Genomic DNA, 12,257 nt, shown 5'->3' with positions numbered 1-12,257 from the left:
TTGACTGCATTAGTGCGTTGTTCTGGGCAAAGCTTGCAGACAAAGCCACGGCTCCCCAAAGTTGTCCCACCGATCGAAGCCACATGCATTCACATACCTCTCGTTTCCCCAAAATGGTGCTTGGAAGAAGAAGGCACAAGAAGCCAAAGCGGAGGTTAGCTGCACTCCCTCTAACGCACCCACGTACTAGCCACTGTTCACCTCGAATGGATCCCTCAACCCCAGTGCTACCAGCTTGATCCGGAGTCCTCTCTCGTGTATGCAGGACGCAAATTCTCCAGGCCTGCATATATCTGTATTGAGTGAGGAGGACGCAGGGGATAGAAGCGGAGCCCGGTATCAAGCTGACCTATCTACCCTGGACCATATGTGGCATCAGCTGACTGACCCAGGCAGAATCCTTACCAATTCCTGATAATAGCATTAGATCAGCAGATATTCTGTTTGCTTGATCTTGTATGCTGTCTTTACCCTGTGTTTTTTTTTTTTTTTTTGTTATTGCATGCTGACTTTCTAGTAATAGTAAGCTACTAGTTATCAACTTGATCAGATAGTTTTCTCCATTTATATGCTTATGAATTAATCAATGACTAGATATGCTTACACAGCCTGCTTAATATACTCTAAAAGTGAGGCAGACTGAGCCAGGAGATGTTCCTCACATGCTTCTCTACCTTAGCTCACACATGGTTAAGCGAAGCCTGTATACCCCTGTACCCCGTTATCACATTTCCTGTGTGCCGTACTATTTAAGCATAGCCTAGCGTGATTTCCAACTTCTCTAACTTACTTCCCTTCAGTATGACTGACTAGTCTTACATACCTATGTTTAGCCTGCATTTTATTTAGTAGTTAGGCATGTCTGAACAGACTGAAATTTTTGTTTACTTTACTTGAAAAAATTTGCAGTTTTTCCTTTTATAACGACACTGTCTGCCTTTGATGAAATGCTTTTTATTGCTATTGTGGCATTGAAAGTTGATTGTCATCTCATGCACTACGAAAATAAAGAATTAAAATATATTTTAAAAAAAATATATATATATTTAATATTTTTTTTATTTTTTTTAACATAATCTACATTACATCCACCATTTTGTGGGATCACATTACATCCACCATTTTGTGGGATCACATTACATCCACCATTTTGTAAAAATAAGAACAACATATTTCTCAACTCTGACAAACAAAATACCCTTAAAATATTATACCATTTCAGCAATGTTTTTTCCATTTTCCCATTGGGATGTTCTCCTTAGCTGATGAGGAAATAATGGTATTTAATAACAAGAAACAGAAAACGTAAAGACTATGTCTAAGCAGCTTGGCCCCTCCCCCTAACTGCAAACACTTCCAAAGGAAAAGTAATAGAACACTTCCAGAAACAGTTCCAATCATCTGACAATAATCACATTAAAATGACCGTAATGTACAAACTACAATACCTCTTTCGCACACTGCCAATACACCTACCCGCCACCTTCCTCTCAGAAGCACAAAGAGTACTTAACAAATATATATGGGATAACAAGTGTAACGGCACCCCCAGGCATAAAAGGGGTTAACAGCCGTTTAGGAGATATTCCTTTCCAGATATACAGACAGCTACTGTAGACACCAATCCACCGAACCGGAGAAGCATAAGAAAGCTCTCAAACATACAAATGCTGTAAAAGGCCGAATAGGAAAAACCATACGAAAGGTTTGCACTTCTAGCAGTCGAACTGGAACAGCATACAATAAATCCCCCCTCTCCCCCCCCCCCCAAGAACGAGACAAGGATCCGTGTTGAAGGTCAAGCAGGAACAGGCTGAGCTGTGTCTTTATTGGCCTAATATACACATTTTACAGACAAAGTCCCACCCACAGGGTTTTCTGGAACATCCAATCAAAACATACAACACAGATAAACACTCCCACAATGACATCACAATCCCTCCTCTCTATCCTGGAGATAATTGGGAAGTAATCCAATTATCTCCAAGGACAGAGGCAAAACTCCATTAAGCACATGGCAGTAAAAAGACAGTAAAATACAATAAAATACCCAAAGTTACATTTATTACATAAGATACAGACATTCAACATATCCCCAGATAGCTTAGGTCTGAGCGCACATTATTACTGAATGGCGCTCAGACCACACACATACAGTTCAATTGCCATGGAGCCAAAGTCTTTTATTACACGAATAGGCTCCATGGCATAGCTATCTGGGTTAAATGAGTTCATTCAGTAAATCCGTGAATGAACCGCCCGCGTGTGAACTGCAGACTGCTGCCATCCAGTGTTCAGTAGGCGTAGTTGCGGCCACCTGGTATAGTCAATTAAGCTGCGGTTAACCGCAGCTACTGGGAGTTCAATTGACGACACACGCTCGTTAAGCCGTGGCTAACCGTGCCTTCTGGGTGGTCAATTGGCGGCGCTTGCCGGCTTCTGGGCGGTCAATTAACGGCGCCTGCCAGCTAACCACAGCTCCTGGGAGGCCAATACATGGCTGTTTGTTCAGTAGATAGAATCTACCGAACGCCCGGGCAGAAATACATGAATAGACCTTTCTGCATAGGAAAATAAAGTATTTAAATGTCAGTCCGTAGTCAAAAGGCAGCAGGCAGGCAACCAGGCTCTTCCAATGCACAGTGGCGGGATTGGTCTCGTCACATCTCTCCCCTTTTCCAAACAGACTAACAGGGTATCTGACCTCCTGCCGGTCATTGCCCTGGTTAGTCCAGCAGCCCACCCACAAAACAGAAACAGCAGTACAGCCCACCCACAATACATGGTTACTACACCTGAGTAAGGGAGAAACTTGTCCATGTCCAGGTGCCTTAACCACGGCTGTGTGGGGGACTGGTAGGCTGCCTTGGTGGGTTGCTGAGTGGGCAGAGACCAGCGGTACTCTGCCCTGTGCCAGCACTACCACGGAAGTAGCCTGGTTTGAGCCTGGTTGCTGGAGGGGGAGACCAACTGTCTCCCCTTTGAATACACAGCTCTGCTGCTGGAGGGGGAGACCGATTGTCTCCCCTTTGGACAAACCACCATGCTGCTGTGGGGGGAGACCGACTGTCTCCCCTTTGGGACCCTGAGGGACAGGACCGACTGTCCCTACCACCTGTGCTGTAAGTGCAGAGACCATGGTCCCATCTGCACGGTTGTGGGGCTTACTGTCTCCCCCTGGTACGTTAAGCTGCTGCTGGGGAGAGGGTGTAACAAGCTCCTCTCCCATAAAACACTCTGCTGCTGGGAGACAGGACCAACTGTCTCTGCCACCTGTAACTCAGCCTGCCGCTGGGGAAAGGAGACTGGGCTCTCTATTCCCTGCTGTATCTGCCACTGGGGAGGGAGGACAAGGCTCTCCTCTCCCAATAAAACACTCTGCTGCTGGGGGACAGGACCGACTGTCTCTGCCCCCTGTAACTCAGCCTGCCACTGGGGAAAGGAGACTGGGCTCTCTATTCCCTGCTGTATCTGCTGCTCGGGAGGGAGGACAAGGCTCTCCTCTTCCAATAATACACTCTGCTGCTGGGGGATAGGACCGACTGTCTCTGCCCCCTGTAACTCAGCCTGCTGCTGGGGAAAGGAGACTGGGCTCTCTGTTCCCTGCAAATCACACTGGCACTGGGGAATGGAGACTGGGCTCCTTATTCCCTACAGATCACACTGCTGCTGGGGAATGGAGACTGGGCTCCCAATTCCCTGCAGATCACACTGCCGCTGGGGAATGGAGACTGGGCTCCATATTCCCTGCTGATCACCCTGCCGCTGGGGAATAGAGACTGGGCTCCCTATTCCCTGCTGATCACCCTGCTGCTGGGGAGAGGAGACTGGGCTCTCTCTGTCCCGCCAATATACCTGCAGGTGGAGTTCCAGCCATCGTGCCAGCCGTCCCTCTCTCTCTCTCTGCCTGGTATAGCAGGGTCTTGAACACCAGGTTCCTTACGAACTTCACGGATTTCTCAGGTGGATTGGGTCTGTAGAAGTTCAGCTGCAACCACATCATACTGTCAAACTCCTCCACTGCTGGTTCCATAATGGTGCTGTCAGTGTCAGGACCCCGCGGGCGGCTGCGAGGGGAGGCTGCACTCCGCTATAAACAAGCCAGTGGCTAAGTGGCTACTAAAAATGACTGGACATACCCCATTTGCAATACCTTGGGTTGTCTACTATTGCAAATAGTATGCCATCATAGGGGTAATTTTCATTCTTGGGCTACCATAGGGTCATAAAGGCAACGTAAGCAACCTGGCGAATTTTAATGTGAAAAAAATGAAACACAAGCCTTATATTTGACGCTGTAATTTTTGAAAACACCATAAAACCTGTACATGAGGGGTACTGTTGTACCCGGGAGACTTCGCTGAACACAAATATTTGTATTTCAAAACAGTAAAAAGTATTGCAGCAATAATATCGTCCGTGTAAGTGCTGTTTGTGCGTGAAAAATGCAAAAAACTTCACTTTTACTGACGATATCATCGTTGTAATACATTTTACTGTTTTGAAACACTAATATTTGTGTTCAGCGAAGTCTCCCGAGTAAAACAGTACCCCCCATGTACAGGTTTTCTGGTGTCTTGGAAAGTTATAGGGTTAAATATAGTGCTAGCAAATTAAATTCCCTATACTTTCGGCATGGGTTGTCAGGCAGGTCCCGCTAATTGTAATTAATTAGGATACCTAATTATGTAAAATTATTACATAAATATATGTGTAGAATTAATATATGTATATATATACATACAACGAAGCAAAATAATCCTGCACTCCACAATCCAAATGTAAACGCCCGGTGCTTGTCCAGCAAAATACAGACAATGAAAGGAAGATAGCACTCCCAGGACTTGTAAATAAAGTAAAACTTAACTTTTAATCAAAACAGCAGAAGGTCGACGTTTCAGTCTGTTAACCACAGACTTTCATCAGGACTAATGCAACATAGCATAAAATGACATATATATACAATCAGTACATAATGGTAATCAACTTACCCACCACCAAACCAATTACTTCTCCCTATCAGCTCCGGCTGGGTTTGCCGCGGGTTCCGCCGACGCCAGTGCGTGCGTCGCAATGACGTCATTACACGGCGCCGGCGTCATCACGCCACGTGACCACACGCCCGTCGGCATCATGGGGAGTGTTGTCATGGAAATAAACTCCATGGCAACCAAATAAAAACAATAATGAACGGCTGAAACGGCATTGAGAAGAACACATGGACAGTATTAACGAACTGAATACAGAAATGTAACCACTATCACTATATAGCCGGGAGATTCAAAGCTTTAAGTACATACAGTTCTAGGCAGATAAATTTGATCGATAGGACCCTGCAGGGATGAACTCTATAGGAAGCTCAATGTTAATTACAGATTAGATAGACAGGTCCATAATATCAGTATAGGGAAAAAGACCCTTAAATCCAGCAAAGTGTGTACAATATATACACTATATACACTATCTACAATCACAGCGCCTACTAGTCAAATAGATTGTCTTGGTAGCCCAACAAATTTAGTGACTAAGAAAACAATTCAAATGGACCAACCAATGTCCAGGGTACTTAGACCACGATATCAAAATCCATAAGGAGACCAGGTAGTGTCCCAAATGTACAATAGCCAAGATAATAGGGTATATCTACTCGGTGGCTTGTAAAAATAATATTTAAATAGCCTGTTATGGTACAACCTATTATAAAACATCTAGATAAGTAGAATTAGAGAAAAACACACATGGAGAACCCACTATATAAATGGGTACCCCTGCCAGTCCAATAGCTATACTAGTAATTATTACTTATAGAAAACATAGAAATATGAAACATATAGGGTTATGAAGCAAATGACCATCCTCGAAACTGAACAACCAGGGAGGTAGCTTAACCCCAAGGGCGGGCTCCCAACACCTATGTCAGTATACATCAGGTCATTCAAAATATTAGATCATAAGAACACAGATAGTGAATATTTTTCATTCAGTCCAAGAGGGTGGACCGTTTGTAAAGTCCTTATCCAGAACAGTTCTCTTTGTAGGAGCATTCTTTTACGATCTCCCCCCCTCCTAGGTGCAGGTACATGATCGATAGCCATGAGCTTCATAGATGGCAAATTATGGCCCAGTTCAAGAAAGTGCTTCGCTACCGGTAACTCCGACTTCTGGTCCCTATAAGCTGTTCTAATGCTGGACCTATGGTTCCGGATACGTTCCCTCAGGGGCAAGTCCGTTTTCCCAATGTACGTTAAACCACAAGGACACATGAGTTTATATATCACGAAGTCACTGGTACAAGATAATCGATGTTGGATGCGGAAACTAACCCCCGTGTGTGGATGTGTGAACGTCTTTCCAGGGATCATGTGTCCACAAGTCACACATCCAAGACAGCGATAACATCCCAGGTTCTGTGGAGTATTACCCTTCGTATAGCAGTGGACTGGATCGGTGTTAACTAACAAATCCCTCAGATTCTTGTTCCTCTTGTAGCAAAACATCGGAGGATTCTGGAATATTGGAGGTAATGTTACATCGTTACTGAGTGTTCTCCAATTTGCCTCAATGATTTGTTTGAATTTAAGAGATGATGTTGTGAACGTGGTGGGGAAGACCAATCTGTCAGTCTTTGTCTTTGGAGCAGGAGTGTCAATTGTAGCCAACCCTCGGTCAAGTGCCTTCTGTAGGATCTGGCATGTATATCCACGTTGTCGAAACTTCTCCCACATTAACCCCAACTGTTCTTGGGCTCTCAAAGGATCTGAGTTGTTCCTCAAGACACGCAAAAATTGCGAGTAGGGCAGAGAGTTTTTTAATGAACCAGGGTGAAAGCTATTGGCCTGAAGTATAGTATTTCGGTCCGTCGGCTTGGAGTATAGAGTATAAGCCAGCTTCATCCCCTCACGGAGTACTCTGATGTCCAGAAAATCAACAGTTGTCTCATCCATTACCGCTGTAAGTTTGATGTTACTTGTGCTTAAGTTGATGGATTGGACCATCTCTTGGGCCTCAGCTATGGTACCAGTAACCAGCATAAAGATATCGTCGATATATCTTGCATATTTCAGAATGCGGTCTTGGTAAGGTTCCAATATAAATCTATTTTCGAATTCGAACATATAACCGTTGGCATACATGGGTGCCATGGCTGCACCCATGGATGTACCGGCGATTTGTCTGTACCACTCCGTCTCGAACCTGAAGTAATTCTGGGAAAGGACTATTTCCAAGAGCTCCAACGTGAACTCTACAGGAGGACCTGTATAGTGCGTGGACTGCGATAGTATTGATCTCATTGCGTCTATACCCTCCTGATGGGGTATCACGGTGTATAGACTTGACACGTCGCATGTCAGTAGAACAACCGGTTCAGAAGGTAATGTTGTCTCGGATAATAACCTTACGAAACTCGGGGTGTCCTTTATACAGGTGGAAAGGTGTTCAATGGGTTCTTTAAATAAGAAATCAAGCCACTTAGCCAGAGGTTCCAGAACTCCCCCAATCGCTGAAACTATGGGGCGGCCCGGAGGTTTGTCCAAATTTTTATGGACTTTAGGTAATGAATAAATTACTGGGGTTCTTGGTGACGTTGCCTGGAGGTATTGATAAAGTTCCATGGAGATATAGTTGGAGCGAAGCCCTCTTGATAGACATTCTTCAATCTGGTTAATAACCAGATCCGTAGGATCCTTTGATAGTTTGACATATGTGTTATGGTCCGACAGTTGTGATAGGATTTCAGACCGGAACCCGCGGCAAACCCAGCCGGAGCTGATAGGGAGAAGTAATTGGTTTGGTGGTGGGTAAGTTGATTACCATTATGTACTGATTGTATATATATGTCATTTTATGCTATGTTGCATTAGTCCTGATGAAAGTCTGTGGTTAACAGACTGAAACGTCGACCTTCTGCTGTTTTGATTAAAAGTTAAGTTTTACTTTATTTACAAGTCCTGGGAGTGCTATCTTCCTTTCATTGTCTGTATTTTGCTGGACAAGCACCGGGCGTTTACATTTGGATTGTGGAGTGCAGGATTATTTTGCTTCGTTGTATGTATGGCTCAGTGGCAGGAGCCAGCTTTCTATGCACCCTGATTTTGGAGTTCGAATTACTCCTGGATTTATATTCAACTGCTCTTTTGGAGAACGTTATTTTGGTACCATAGTGAGTACTTATATATAATTGTATATATTGGATTCAATTTATTATCCCACATTTTTTTTCATCTATGGAAGATTTTTTTACATTGGCTGGTGGTTTAGTTGAACAGGCGGAAACATGGCAGTACAGTGAGGAGGATGCAGATAGGATACGGTGGGCTACATCTACATCTGATTTACCTAATACCACGTCTCTAAGGGACATTTATTTTGAATTATTAAGACTTAGAAAACGAGAGACTGATTTGGACCTGCATGGGCTCTTCCTGTCTGAATACCACCGCAAGTTACAGATTCCACGAGGTTTTCGGGTCAAGAATATCCCCACTATCGGTAGATTGAAGCCACAGGTCTGTAAACGCTGGATCTCAGTTCTAAATAAATGTTCACTAGACCTGATGCTCATCATCATTGAGGACGTTAAAGAAGATTTAATTCAAATTAGGAGGAGGATCTCCGAATTAGAAACAAGACAGGCGGTACTACTATCAGCACCGGAATCGGCAACTACCCTATTAAAACTGGAGGACAACATTAAGAATTACAAAACTGACCTGGTGAGATTCAAAAGAGAAAAACAGGAGAGGGTGACAGCGGATTATAAGGAGCATCGGGTATATAGATGGCTCAGTGGAAAGTCGGATACACCGTACTTCATTAAGAAACGCAGACCCATCCGTAAACCTAGACAGTTCACAATAGATAGAACTTCAGGAGAATCCACCTCTGAGTCTGAACTACCACATGATTCTTTTTCAACACGGAGAACAGACAGCTCATCAAGCACTGCACAACCTTTTTTAGACAGGGCAGCAGCCGAAGAACCGTCTATACGGACACGGTACCAGAGCAGATACGGAGTAGCAGGCGGAGGTACATCACTAGATGTGGCCAGAGGGGGCGTACCTTCTGGGGCAAGAGGACGGCCACCCCGTCAACAGAGATAGCCCCAATTTTCAATCTATCCTCTAGAGCTCTGACATCGGAAGAAACCAGTATGCTCAGTAAAGGCTTATCATTTGTCCCTACGTCTGGAGTTAAGCCCTTGGATTGGGAAGTTGAACTTTATAAATTCGGTCGGTCGTTAAGATTAAAAGATTTTTTTAAGACCAAAACTAAGGATACAACGAATTCTATTAACAAATTCAGAACGAAAAGCACATTCGACCCCATGCCCAATCAAGTATCCATTAAGTCCTTCCTACGTTCAGTGCAGAAGGAATCGTCTGACCACTTGAAACACAACCATCCACATCATTCAAATTGTACAAAGAATGAACGAGCCATTATCAAATCCTTATCTGCTGATAAGGAGATCATCATCCGTCCGGCCGACAAAGGGGGTGGCATCGTCATCCAAAATTATTCAGACTATCGGTCTGAAATCCTATCACAACTGTCGGACCATAACACATATGTCAAACTATCAAAGGATCCTACGGATCTGGTTATTAACCAGATTGAAGAATGTCTATCAAGAGGGCTTCGCTCCAACTATATCTCCATGGAACTTTATCAATACCTCCAGGCAACGTCACCAAGAACCCCAGTAATTTATTCATTACCTAAAGTCCATAAAAATTTGGACAAACCTCCGGGCCGCCCCATAGTTTCAGCGATTGGGGGAGTTCTGGAACCTCTGGCTAAGTGGCTTGATTTCTTATTTAAAGAACCCATTGAACACCTTTCCACCTGTATAAAGGACACCCCGAGTTTCGTAAGGTTATTATCCGAGACAACATTACCTTCTGAACCGGTTGTTCTACTGACATGCGACGTGTCAAGTCTATACACCGTGATACCCCATCAGGAGGGTATAGACGCAATGAGATCAATACTATCGCAGTCCACGCACTATACAGGTCCTCCTGTAGAGTTCACGTTGGAGCTCTTGGAAATAGTCCTTTCCCAGAATTACTTCAGGTTCGAGACGGAGTGGTACAGACAAATCGCCGGTACATCCATGGGTGCAGCCATGGCACCCATGTATGCCAACGGTTATATGTTCGAATTCGAAAATAGATTTATATTGGAACCTTACCAAGACCGCATTCTGAAATATGCAAGATATATCGACGATATCTTTATGCTGGTTACTGGTACCATAGCTGAGGCCCAAGAGATGGTCCAATCCATCAACTTAAGCACAAGTAACATCAAACTTACAGCGGTAATGGATGAGACAACTGTTGATTTTCTGGACATCAGAGTACTCCGTGAGGGGATGAAGCTGGCTTATACTCTATACTCCAAGCCGACGGACCGAAATACTATACTTCAGGCCAATAGCTTTCACCCTGGTTCATTAAAAAACTCTCTGCCCTACTCGCAATTTTTGCGTGTCTTGAGGAACAACTCAGATCCTTTGAGAGCCCAAGAACAGTTGGGGTTAATGTGGGAGAAGTTTCGACAACGTGGATATACATGCCAGATCCTACAGAAGGCACTTGACCGAGGGTTGGCTACAATTGACACTCCTGCTCCAAAGACAAAGACTGACAGATTGGTCTTCCCCACCACGTTCACAACATCATCTCTTAAATTCAAACAAATCATTGAGGCAAATTGGAGAACACTCAGTAACGATGTAACATTACCTCCAATATTCCAGAATCCTCCGATGTTTTGCTACAAGAGGAACAAGAATCTGAGGGATTTGTTAGTTAACACCGATCCAGTCCACTGCTATACGAAGGGTAATACTCCACAGAACCTGGGATGTTATCGCTGTCTTGGATGTGTGACTTGTGGACACATGATCCCTGGAAAGACGTTCACACATCCACACACGGGGGCTAGTTTCCGCATCCAACATCGATTATCTTGTACCAGTGACTTCGTGATATATAAACTCATGTGTCCTTGTGGTTTAACGTACATTGGGAAAACGGACTTGCCCCTGAGGGAACGTATCCGAAACCATAGGTCCAGCATTAGAACAGCTTATAGGGACCAGAAGTCGGAGTTACCGGTAGCGAAGCACTTTCTTGAACTGGGCCATAATTTGCCATCTATGAAGCTCATGGCTATCGATCATGTACCTGCACCTAGGAGGGGGGGAGATCGTAAAAGAATGCTCCTACAAAGAGAACTGTTCTGGATAAGGACTTTACAAACGGTCCACCCTCTTGGACTGAATGAAAAATATTCACTATCTGTGTTCTTATGATCTAATATTTTGAATGACCTGATGTATACTGACATAGGTGTTGGGAGCCCGCCCTTGGGGTTAAGCTACCTCCCTGGTTGTTCAGTTTCGAGGATGGTCATTTGCTTCATAACCCTATATGTTTCATATTTCTATGTTTTCTATAAGTAATAATTACTAGTATAGCTATTGGACTGGCAGGGGTACCCATTTATATAGTGGGTTCTCCATGTGTGTTTTTCTCTAATTCTACTTATCTAGATGTTTTATAATAGGTTGTACCATAACAGGCTATTTAAATATTATTTTTACAAGCCACCGAGTAGATATACCCTATTATCTTGGCTATTGTACATTTGGGACACTACCTGGTCTCCTTATGGATTTTGATATCGTGGTCTAAGTACCCTGGACATTGGTTGGTCCATTTGAATTGTTTTCTTAGTCACTAAATTTGTTGGGCTACCAAGACAATCTATTTGACTAGTAGGCGCTGTGATTGTAGATAGTGTATATAGTGTATATATTGTACACACTTTGCTGGATTTAAGGGTCTTTTTCCCTATACTGATATTATGGACCTGTCTATCTAATCTGTAATTAACATTGAGCTTCCTATAGAGTTCATCCCTGCAGGGTCCTATCGATCAAATTTATCTGCCTAGAACTGTATGTACTTAAAGCTTTGAATCTCCCGGCTATATAGTGATAGTGGTTACATTTCTGTATTCAGTTCGTTAATACTGTCCATGTGTTCTTCTCAATGCCGTTTCAGCCGTTCATTATTGTTTTTATTTGGTTGCCATGGAGTTTATTTCCATGACAACACTCCCCATGATGCCGACGGGCGTGTGGTCACGTGGCGTGATGACGCCGGCGCCGTGTAATGACGTCATTGCGACGCACGCACTGGCGTCGGCGGAACCCGCGGCAAACCCAGCCGGAGCTGATA

The sequence above is a fragment of the Pelobates fuscus genome, chromosome 8, assembly GCF_036172605.1.
Source record: "Pelobates fuscus isolate aPelFus1 chromosome 8, aPelFus1.pri, whole genome shotgun sequence".
Lineage (NCBI taxonomy): Eukaryota > Metazoa > Chordata > Amphibia > Anura > Pelobatidae > Pelobates > Pelobates fuscus.
The sequence above is the reverse complement of the archived record's forward strand: the minus strand, read 5'-3'. Positions refer to the sequence as shown.